Genomic DNA, 9760 nt, shown 5'->3' with positions numbered 1-9760 from the left:
TGACTGTTACTGGACGTAGCACAAACCAATCCCCTCTGCCTCCTCTTGTCCTTGTCTAACTTGAGAATTCCAAAGCTGTAAACCCGGAAAAGACCTTCCAGAGACCCTTTGATTTCCTTCCCAGACTTCATGAAGAAGAAAAACCCAAACCCTCCAGGCAATCAACCCCACTCCTGCTTCTCCGGAACACTTCAAGGGCAGAGATAACCTTTCTTTACAAAAGGAAACTTTGCTTTGGTATCAAGCAACAGTAATTGTTAGATGAGTCACCTATGATTCCTCACCACAGCAGGATCTTCTTACACATGCAGCATCACCTCTCGATTTCTCACAGAAGTCTTATGAATTAGATATTTATTGGGTCTGTTGTATAGAGAAACCCAGGCCAGAGAGTAATTTAGTCAAGGTCACACTTCTGCTAAGTGGCTGATCAAAGATTCATACACCCAAGTTATCGCTTTCATTAACCCAGCTGCTTCTCAAAAGCAGTGTATACATTTACCCACATAAAGGGATGTAATAAAATCAATAAACGTAACCTTAAACACATGTTTTAGGAAAAGAGTTTCCTTGGACAATATAAATTAATTAGATAATCACACCAGATACCTCTTATTAAAAGAATATTCCGTATTGAAAGATTCAGAACCTCAAATCTGGCCTGTTTTAAATCAAATATCTCGGTGTGGAATAAATAGACTAGAATCCCGAAGACTTCTTTGTCATCGCTAGATCAACTCATAATTTAGCAAGCGCGCGCACACATACGCGCGCGCGCACACATGCACGCACGCGCGAGCACCTTATGAGGATAAAGTTCCAGGTCTTTCTTTGGGCTTCAGTTTCGAGACTTCAAGTATCTCAAATGTGTGTGTGACTAAGGAAAAGAACAGCTGAATCACGACTAAAAGCGAATCCTCGCAATTAAAAATCTATTTTAAAAAATGAGACAATTAGGCACCCCATCACCTTTTACCACCGATAGCTCTTCTCTCCAAGCCAACCCAGCCTACTTCCCCCTTTGCCCCCACCAAACTGGGAAATAAATCCGAAGGCCAGAGGTAGAAGGGGCCACAGCTTGGCCGGGGCTCCACTTTATTCTGAAGCCTATCGGGGCCCGGAATCCACGGGTAGCAACGGGTCCCAGCGTTGGCCGGGAAAAGCGGGGAGAGCTCCATTTGAGGGCAGGAAGGTGAACAGAGCCGGAGTTCATGAGGTGCCTGAACAGGCAGACGAGGGTCTAGGAAGAGGGAGACCAAGGTTCCAGAGGCAAGCAGAACGCGAGAAGGGGAGCAAACCAGCCGCCCGGCACTCGACACCGCCAAGCCGCAGACCCAGCGCGCCCGCTAAGCGGAAGGCACCGCGCTTCAGAGCCCGGCCCAGGCCTGCGCATGCGCTGCAGCTCCTCTCCTCTCCCGGCCCCCCTCCCTCATCCCGGCGGGTCTGGGGCGGCGGCGGCGGCGGCAGCGGCGGCGGCGGCGCGGTGACGTCAGGGCGTTGGGGCAGCTCCTGTGACAGACGGAGCTGGAGCGGCGGGGCGGCGGCGGAGTCCGGCGGCTGAGATAGCGAGTGAGCGAGCGAACGAGCAGCGATCCCGGGGCTCAAGGAGCAAGAAAGAGGAGGAGGAGCGCTCGGGCGCGAGCGAGAGGAACCTCGAGCGCCAAGCTTGGGCTCGAGCCCCGGAACGGCTGAGGAGCCCGCCCGCTCCCCTCCCCTCCCCCTCCCCGGGACCGGGCCCAGCGCGCCATCCTCCCCCTCCCTCCTTCCCTCCCTCCCTCCTTCCTCCCTTCCCTCTCCCTCTCCCCCTCCCCCGCCGGTGGATGGGAGTGAAGGACGGAAGAGGCCCTGCGGAGGCGGCGGTGCAGCGCTCCGGTAAGGCAGCGAGGGTCTGCGCTCTCCCTTCTGTTTTCTCCACCGCGCTCGGGCTGCTGCGGGCCCGGCCCGGCGGCCTGACGAGGTGGCTGCGCCGGTCCCCTCCCTCCCATTCTCCCCTCCCCCTGCCGCCGCCTCCTCCTTCTTCTTCTCTCCTCGCTCTCAAAATGGCGGCCGCGACGGCCGTTGAGTGAGAGACACGGGAGGAGGGGGGACAGGCCGGGGAGGGCGCTGTCCTCTCTCTCCCCCTCCCCGGCCCGGTTTCGGGGGGTGCCGGGGCTGCCGCGACTCCACCCGCGGCCCTCCCCGGGAAGAGATCGCCATCCTCTCTCAGTGACTTAGCAAGAAAAGTATTCTTGGGTAGGAAGGGCGTGGAGAGCAGGTCGCTCTGTGATCTTGGGGAAAGGGTTCGGCCCTCCTCTCCCTGGCCGCGGAAGGCGAGCACCGCAGTCCCCACCCCACCCCACCAGTGGTTGGCGGCTCGGGGACCGGGCTCAGCCCCGCGCGGCCTCGGCACCCATAGGCCTTCAGGCGTTCCGTCCCCAACCTGTCCTTAGGATGGGGTTGACCTGAGGAGGATGGCCCAGCCCTTCCCTGGTCCCTCCGTGCGGTGGTCCAGCCTCTACATCCACTAAAGAGGAGCGGTCCGAACCACCGAACCATCCGCAGCATCCACCCACCAAATCAGGCTGGATTTTCTTTTCTGCCACTGGCTCCTGAAACGGGAGTTGCCTTTTGACGTTGTAACAGCTTCGAGGCCCTCAGCCATTCCCATCATCTAATCTCCCCACTCCTTTAGGAAACGCAGTGCCGTCTTTAGTCTCTCAGCTGAGAAAATAGAGAATGTCTTTGAGGTGGTGGGCAAATTTTAACTCTCTCTCTCTAAACATTAGAGAAGAGGAAGAGGTTTTCAGTGTCTTAGATAAGAGAGAGCAGGATGCCTTGGCTTTATTTGTTTTTCTGCTTTTCTTCAGTGACTTAGCAAGAAACTCCCTTGGAGGAGGACAGGAGATTTTCTTTTGGGGTTGGGGTTTGGGTCCAGATTACATCCATCCTTTGGTTAAGAATTCGTACTTTGGAAGAGAAGAACCAGATTTGTGGTTTCATTCTCAATGGGCGATGTCATGCCAAGGTTCCCCCCCCCCCCCCCCCGGCCACCCTTAGGAGGCAATCGGGAGAGAATAAAGATATTTCTGTTATTCCTACCTCTACTTTAACATGCAGTCCTCGAGATTCATAACGTTTGAAAGGCTAAACAAATTTGTGCCATTTTTGGTAATTCTATTTTTGTTGGTAGGTGGGTTGTTTTGTGTGAATTTCATTTTGAGTCTAGGGCGGAGGAGACATAGCTTGGGCCTTTAATACCAGTAATGTCATCCCTCTCCTTTGCCTCGGTAGTATTTACTTAAAATTATTTTTTTCTTTTTTCTTTTCTTCCTTTCTTTTTTAATGTTCTTCTTTTCTGCAGCCGGGCTTGTTTGTTGCAGGGAAATCAGGAAAATTTCCTGCCTGGGTCATGTCGGCAGTGAAATAATGTTGAATGTATAACAAGCTTTTACTTACAAAATTCTGACTTGGTTCTAAGACGTTAGCTAGTTTTTAATCTCTTGTGCTATCTTTTGAGACACAATTTCGCAAAATAACTGGCAATTGTAAATTGCAGTTTTTATTAAAGCAGAAGTGTTAGCTGTATTTAGGGTGATATATTCTTTCTTGTTCTATTATAAATGATCATTGTTTGAACTGTTCAAAGGGGAGGATCTCTTTAAGCAAATCTGAACCTGTTGTTTTTTTATAAATCAAAGGAAGGAACACAATTTCTCACAAAATATTTCTGTATATATTGATTTTGAGAAAGATTGCCCTATGTTGGTACCACCCCCTCCCCTTTTAAAAATGGGCTAATATTTGTGGATGCTGTGAACAGCCATTGAGCGGAGGAGACTGGGTGGAGTAAGGTAGCAGAAGCTGTGAAATGCTAGATTGCCCTTTCATAGCATTTTTCTCTTGCTTCTGTTTTGTGAGGTTATTGGATACTAATTGTGCTACAACAAAGGCATTTGTGGTAAATCTTAAAATCTGATGTTTTTAGTTTCTACCATTTTTGCAAGGTGTTGAATGATTGGGGTAGAAAGCAATGCCCCTGCTCTAAAGCAGACACTTATTGTCTCTCTGTATTTGTGTGTGTATAGACACACACACACACACACACACCCCTTGTTAATGTTTTTTATCGTTTTGGTAAAGTAAGTGTAAGTTAATGAATGCCAGAAATATTTGGCAAGAAACAGTAGTAGAAAATATGGCAAAAATCTAAATGAGAATACTATACATGTCTCCTTTTAGTTTGCATGGAAACATTAAATCTGTGATTTTTTAAATAACATCGATGAGTAAAAAGGGATAAGAAAATTTGGGTTAAAACCTATTTATAAAGACTTTCTTCTTGTGTTGTCCCTTACAAGGGACCTTTTGTAAGGTACTACCGTAAGAGAGGGTAGGTCACTTTAATGTCTTGCATCAGGCATTCATGTGAATAGACATCTTCAAAGAATGTCAGATTCATGTGGTAAATATGATTTTGATGAGCCTTAAGACCGTTTGCCAGTGTGTGTTATATTTTAACACTTCTGTTATTTTTTAATGTGATTAGAAGGTAGAGGGTTCCTATGGTGAGGGATGGGTAAGGTTAAGGATGGTAATTCACTATGTTATGTGACATATTCTCATCCTAGTACTTTAAGGTATAAAAGTGCACTAAAAGTGGTGATTTTTCAGCACACTATTAATTGAGCAAGAACGTAAAATAATTTAACTTAAGAGAGCTTTAGTACAAATATATATCTGTGAATGTTTTGATAACATGTGATAGGATTTTTGCTTAAATTTAGAGATCAGTTTTTAAAATTCTTCATAATCCTGTATTTATAAAACTTTTAATGAGATTGGGATAGATTTTTTGTTGTTGTTGTTGTAGATTTATTCAGTATCTTCCAGATGAAATAAGTAGTTCTTAGTACATAAGAAATTAGGAGATGTTTCTGGAAGGGAAAAATCAGTATCATAATTTTACATTTTCTGGCTAGAACATCCATGTTTCATTGTATTTTATGTTTTCAATGTAAATGTTTCCCTCCTATGTGCTAAATAATATATACCTGTATATGTATATACATACACATATCCATGCATGCATATACACCTTATGGCTCATATTTTAGGTACCCAGGAAAAAATAGGACCTTGCTTTTTGTTTACATGTGGCTCACCTTATTCACATTTTGTCATCTTAATAAACAGCTCATAGAAACTATGGAAGTTGATGACATTAGTATGGATGTATTTTTAAAAAACTCTGGGCAAAATCTTAGGGCTTTCAGAATGAATTTTCCAGTTCTTTCCATTGAGTTCTACAGCAATGAGTCGCGCACTCTTTTGCCAAAGGGACTTAAGGCTCAGTTGGTTTTTAACTGAGCTAGCCTTGTCTGCTGCGGTCTTAAAAGAGATTTTTTTACTTGCTTTTAAGTCTCTGTCTTGAACATATTATGACAGGTAACCTGTTTTCATATCATATATGTTGGAAAAAGAGAAATAGTTAAATTTGAAGTGGAAATTCTTTGCCACTCTTCTTAAGTCTTCTACAATAAGACTGTAATTGTTTTATTTTTACTTAAAATGTTGCTCTATTTAAAATAAAACTAATGGTATGCAGTGAGTTCTGAAAAGATAAAGGAAAACCTACGCTGAAGATGTTTAGCTGTAGAGTGAATCCTAGTTGCTGGAGGCCGCGTGTTTTGAGAAATCTGTACTTCATGAAGAAAGATGCTATAATATAAGCCTAATAGTTAACTGCAGTGAGGTTTTTTGGATTGTTTTAACTTTGTTGCTGGTTTGGGCTGACACTTTCCGGTAGTATTAAGTAGAACCGTGGTTTATGTGTATAAACTACTATGTGTATAATTTTTAACCTGCTGTGCCAGTTAGAGTTAATGGATATTTGTGAAATGCTTTATACTCATTGGATGCAAGTATCATAAGTGCTTATTATTTTGATTTAATTACTTTCTCTTTGAAAGATGGTGGCTTTTGGGGCACCTGGGTGGCTCAGTCGGTTAAGCGTCCGGCTTCGGCTCAGGTCATGATCTCCTGGTTTGTGGGTTCGAGCCCCGCGTCCGGCTCTGTGCGACAGAGCCTGCTTTGGATTCTGTATCTCCCCCTCTCTCTGACCCTCCCCTGCTCACGCTGTGTGTCTCTGTCTCTCAAAAATAAATAAAAAACATAAAAAAAAAAAAGATGGTGGCTTTTGGTTGAAACATACCTAGTTAGGATTGATCTGTGTATTCATTAAGGGTACTTCTGGAAAGGTATCCTCTAAAGTTACTGTCATTTAACATTGTCATAAACATTTCCCTAGAACATTCTAAATATATTGAATGTACTACTTATTTTCATTTGTTCTGTCAGCTACTTTTTGGGCAGATTGATATTTTTATGGATGAGAGAACTAAAATTTAGAGGATGTCTTTCCCTAAGGTCACATGTTGGGTTAGCATCTAGAATGAAGTAAGTATAAGCACTGAACCACTTGGGTGTTGCCTTGCATGGTCAAAGAAACATTCCTTATTTTTTTTTTTACAAAACGGACCCATTTTATATGTTTGTGAATTTCTTTTCTAAAATAGTGAAAATCCGTGGTATATATTGTCTGCATCGTAGAAATTTGTACTTATTAACATTTAGTCTTGTTAGCTATTTTGTTTGCATAAGGCCTTAGGCATTTGAGTAGGGACTCCCAGAAATTGTCTACTACTGCTTTATAGTAGTATTAATAATTAAATAAATACTTGTTGCGTACATGCAGGTAGTATTAATAAGCAAATGTTAATTAAATAGTATTAAATATTAAATTAATATTTAAATAAATCTGTAAGTAGTATTAATAAGTAACTAAACACTTGTTGCAAGAGATTGCAGGATTATGTGAAAGGAAAGGTGCTGTGTTGTATTTCTTTGTAATAGCTAACTTCCAGTGATCTTTCAGGAATGGAAGTGAAGGAGGCGAGGTGTTTATCCTTCCTTTAAGAAGATTGTGTTGTCCCATGGAACAGAGTCATGCTCCAGACATACTTGTATCAGGGCCACAAAGTTCTCAACTTAGTGAATTAACCCACCTGGGCACCTTACATTTGCATCTTGTAGTTATTTCTTCTTTGCATTTTTTGATTATCTTTGAGCTCTTAGGTGTTGACAGGAATTATTGGCAGTTAACTAAGGCTGTTAATAACAAATTTTCTGAGACTGTCTTTTGATAGTCATGAAATTAAGAATCTGGAAATTTTCCAAAGACTTTATTTTTTATTCAAAAAATTTTTTAATGTTTTATTTATTTCTGAGAGACAGAGATGGTGCGAGCAGGGGAGGGTCAGAGAGAGTGGGAGACACAGAATCTGAAGCAGGCTCCAGGCTCTGAGCTAGCTGTCAGCACAGAGCCCGATGCGGGGCTCAAACCCACTAACCATGAGATCATGACCTGAGCCGAAGCCGGACCCTCAACCGACATAGCCACCCAGGCACCCCTAAAGACTTTATTTTTTAAAAGCATATGAACTTTTGTGTTTATTAAGATTTTGCATATTGATTAATCCACTTTTAGTCTCTGGCAAAGATAGAAGGATATGTTTTATGATATTATTGCTCTGTATGCATAAGGCATATATTTAGTCTATTCATCTTTTCAGATTTGTTTTTATCAAAAATATGCTGACTGCAGGACACCTGGTTGACTCAGTTGGAAAAGTGTGTGACTCTTGATCTTGGACTAGTGAGTTCGAGTTCTACATTGGGTATAGAGATTATGTAAATGAATAAATAAAAACTTTAAGAAAAATTATACTGACTACAAAAGAAGGGAAGGTGAAGATGACTCAGTATTATTGATTACTTAGACTTTTTTGGTTAATTTTTATTTTTTTAAGGGTATAGAAAGTTATATACATTTAGCATTTTATCACAGAAAATAAATTAAGCTATTGACTAAGCCATATATGAATATTTTAGTAGTCCTCACTCCACAGTTTGCCGGCTATGTGCTTTGAGCAGAAGCTTCAATTTTCCTTATCTATAAATGGATAATATTGACAGTACCTAACTCACAAAAGAATGGAATGATGAATGGTCTGTAAGTCCTTAAGTAAATGTTTTTATTGTTAGAGACCTTTTCCTTTCTTTGAGAAAGAAAACTTAACATACAGTTTAATCAAATAAACAGTCATTAATATGTTAATTTTCATAGGTGTAACTATATTTCTTAAGAATAGTATTGGGGATTTTTTTTTTCCTCTTTGGTATCCATTATGTGTATCTCTGAATCCAGAGATGGCTTCAAAGTTTCTTAATAGGTTAAGAGTGCTATGTAAATCAGTGCCAAGTAGAATATGTTTTTTTAATGTAAAAGTATGTTGCAAATGAGCATCTTATTTAAACTGTGAAATATCATTTACATCTTTATCTTAACGATCAGAATATTTTTGTTTGTACTGTTAAGTATTATTAAACACTCCCACATTTTTCCTGTTTATTTTTTAACAAAGTTTTTATTTTGGAATAAAACAAGTTGTGAAGATAGTGCAGAGAGTTCATACATCCCTGAACTCAGTTTTCCCCATTGTTAATATCTTATGTTTTTGATGTACATTTGTCAATCTTGGTAATTACTATTAGGTACACTCGAGACTTTATGTGGATTTAACTAGTTTTTCCATTAATGTAGTCTTTCTTTTCCAGACCCAACCCAGGGTACCACATTGCATTTGGTTATGTCTCTCTAGTCTCTTCTGGTCTGTGACAGTTTCTCCGTGGTTCCTTTTTTCCCCAGTACTATCTTGACAGTCTTGAGTAGTACTGGTCAGGTATCCAGTAAAATGTCTCCCAAGCTGGGATTGTCCAGTGTTTTTTCATTAGACTGGGGCTACAGATTTTTGGAAGAAATACCATAGAGGTAAAGGGCATAACCCTAAATTTTGCTTGGTTTCCGTTAAAAAAATTATTCTTGTTACAATTTTATTTTTATGAAAGCATACATGTACCTAGTGGAAAAAGTAAAAAGTACAGGGTTTATAGTGGAAAAAAAACCACTTTTTTTTAATGTTTATTTTTGAGACAGAGAGAGACAGATTGTGAGCAAGGGAGCGGCAGAGACAGAGGGAGATAGAGAATCTGAAACAGGCTCCAGGCCATCAGCACAAAGCCCGAGGACGCGGGGCTCAAACTCACGGTGAGATCATGACCTGAGCTGAAGTTGGAGGCTTAACCAACTGAGCCACCCAGAGGCCCCTCCTTTTTTTTTTTTTTAATGTCTGTTTATTGGGGCGGGGTGGGGGGCTGCTGAGAGAGTAGAAGACATAGAATCTGAAGCAGGCTCCAGGCTCTGGGCTGTCAGCACAGAGCCAGACATGGGGCTCGAACTTATAAACTGCAAGATCGTGACCTGAGCCCAAGTCAGACGCTTAACCACTGAGCCACCCAGGTGCCCATGGGTTTGTACTTTAAAAAAAAAAAAGTATCCAACAACATTACATATCCTTTTCTTCTAAATTTTCATCCATTTTTCTGTCCAGCAAACATTTATTTAGCTAGCTATATTGTATCCCAAGAACTATCAGTCCCTTCCCTCAAAGATCTTAAACTGTATAAAAACATATTTAATATGTGAGGTAGCACAATAGTGCTATAATTAAAGTATGTACTTGGTGTGGGGGGGAGGTCCAGAATTTTCAAGGAGGCCTTCACAAAGATGCTGAATATTTTTTGTCATATTTTTTGGGGTTTGAGGCAGAGGAAGTGATTTGTGCCCAGTCTCATGAGTATACCTTGGTTGGTGAGGAAAGGT

At 41.8% G+C, this 9760-nt stretch overlaps 1 protein-coding gene across 1 annotated transcript in view; it reads left to right on the top strand.

Moving 5' to 3' along the window:
* The first annotated feature begins 1498 nt into the window (after positions 1-1498).
* Positions 1499-9760, top strand: part of PAFAH1B1 (platelet activating factor acetylhydrolase 1b regulatory subunit 1) — a 78517-nt gene continuing 70255 nt past the window's right edge. The window contains exon 1 of the mRNA XM_029927190.1: positions 1499-1872. The gene's annotated coding sequence lies outside the window, so the exon portion shown is untranslated. The remainder of the gene's footprint in view (positions 1873-9760) is intronic.

Source organism: Suricata suricatta, chromosome 17 (genome assembly GCF_006229205.1).
Source record: "Suricata suricatta isolate VVHF042 chromosome 17, meerkat_22Aug2017_6uvM2_HiC, whole genome shotgun sequence".
In the NCBI taxonomy this organism is placed as follows: Eukaryota; Metazoa; Chordata; class Mammalia; order Carnivora; family Herpestidae; genus Suricata; species Suricata suricatta.
Note: the sequence above shows the minus strand (reverse complement) of the source record. Positions and strands in the feature narration are given on the sequence as shown.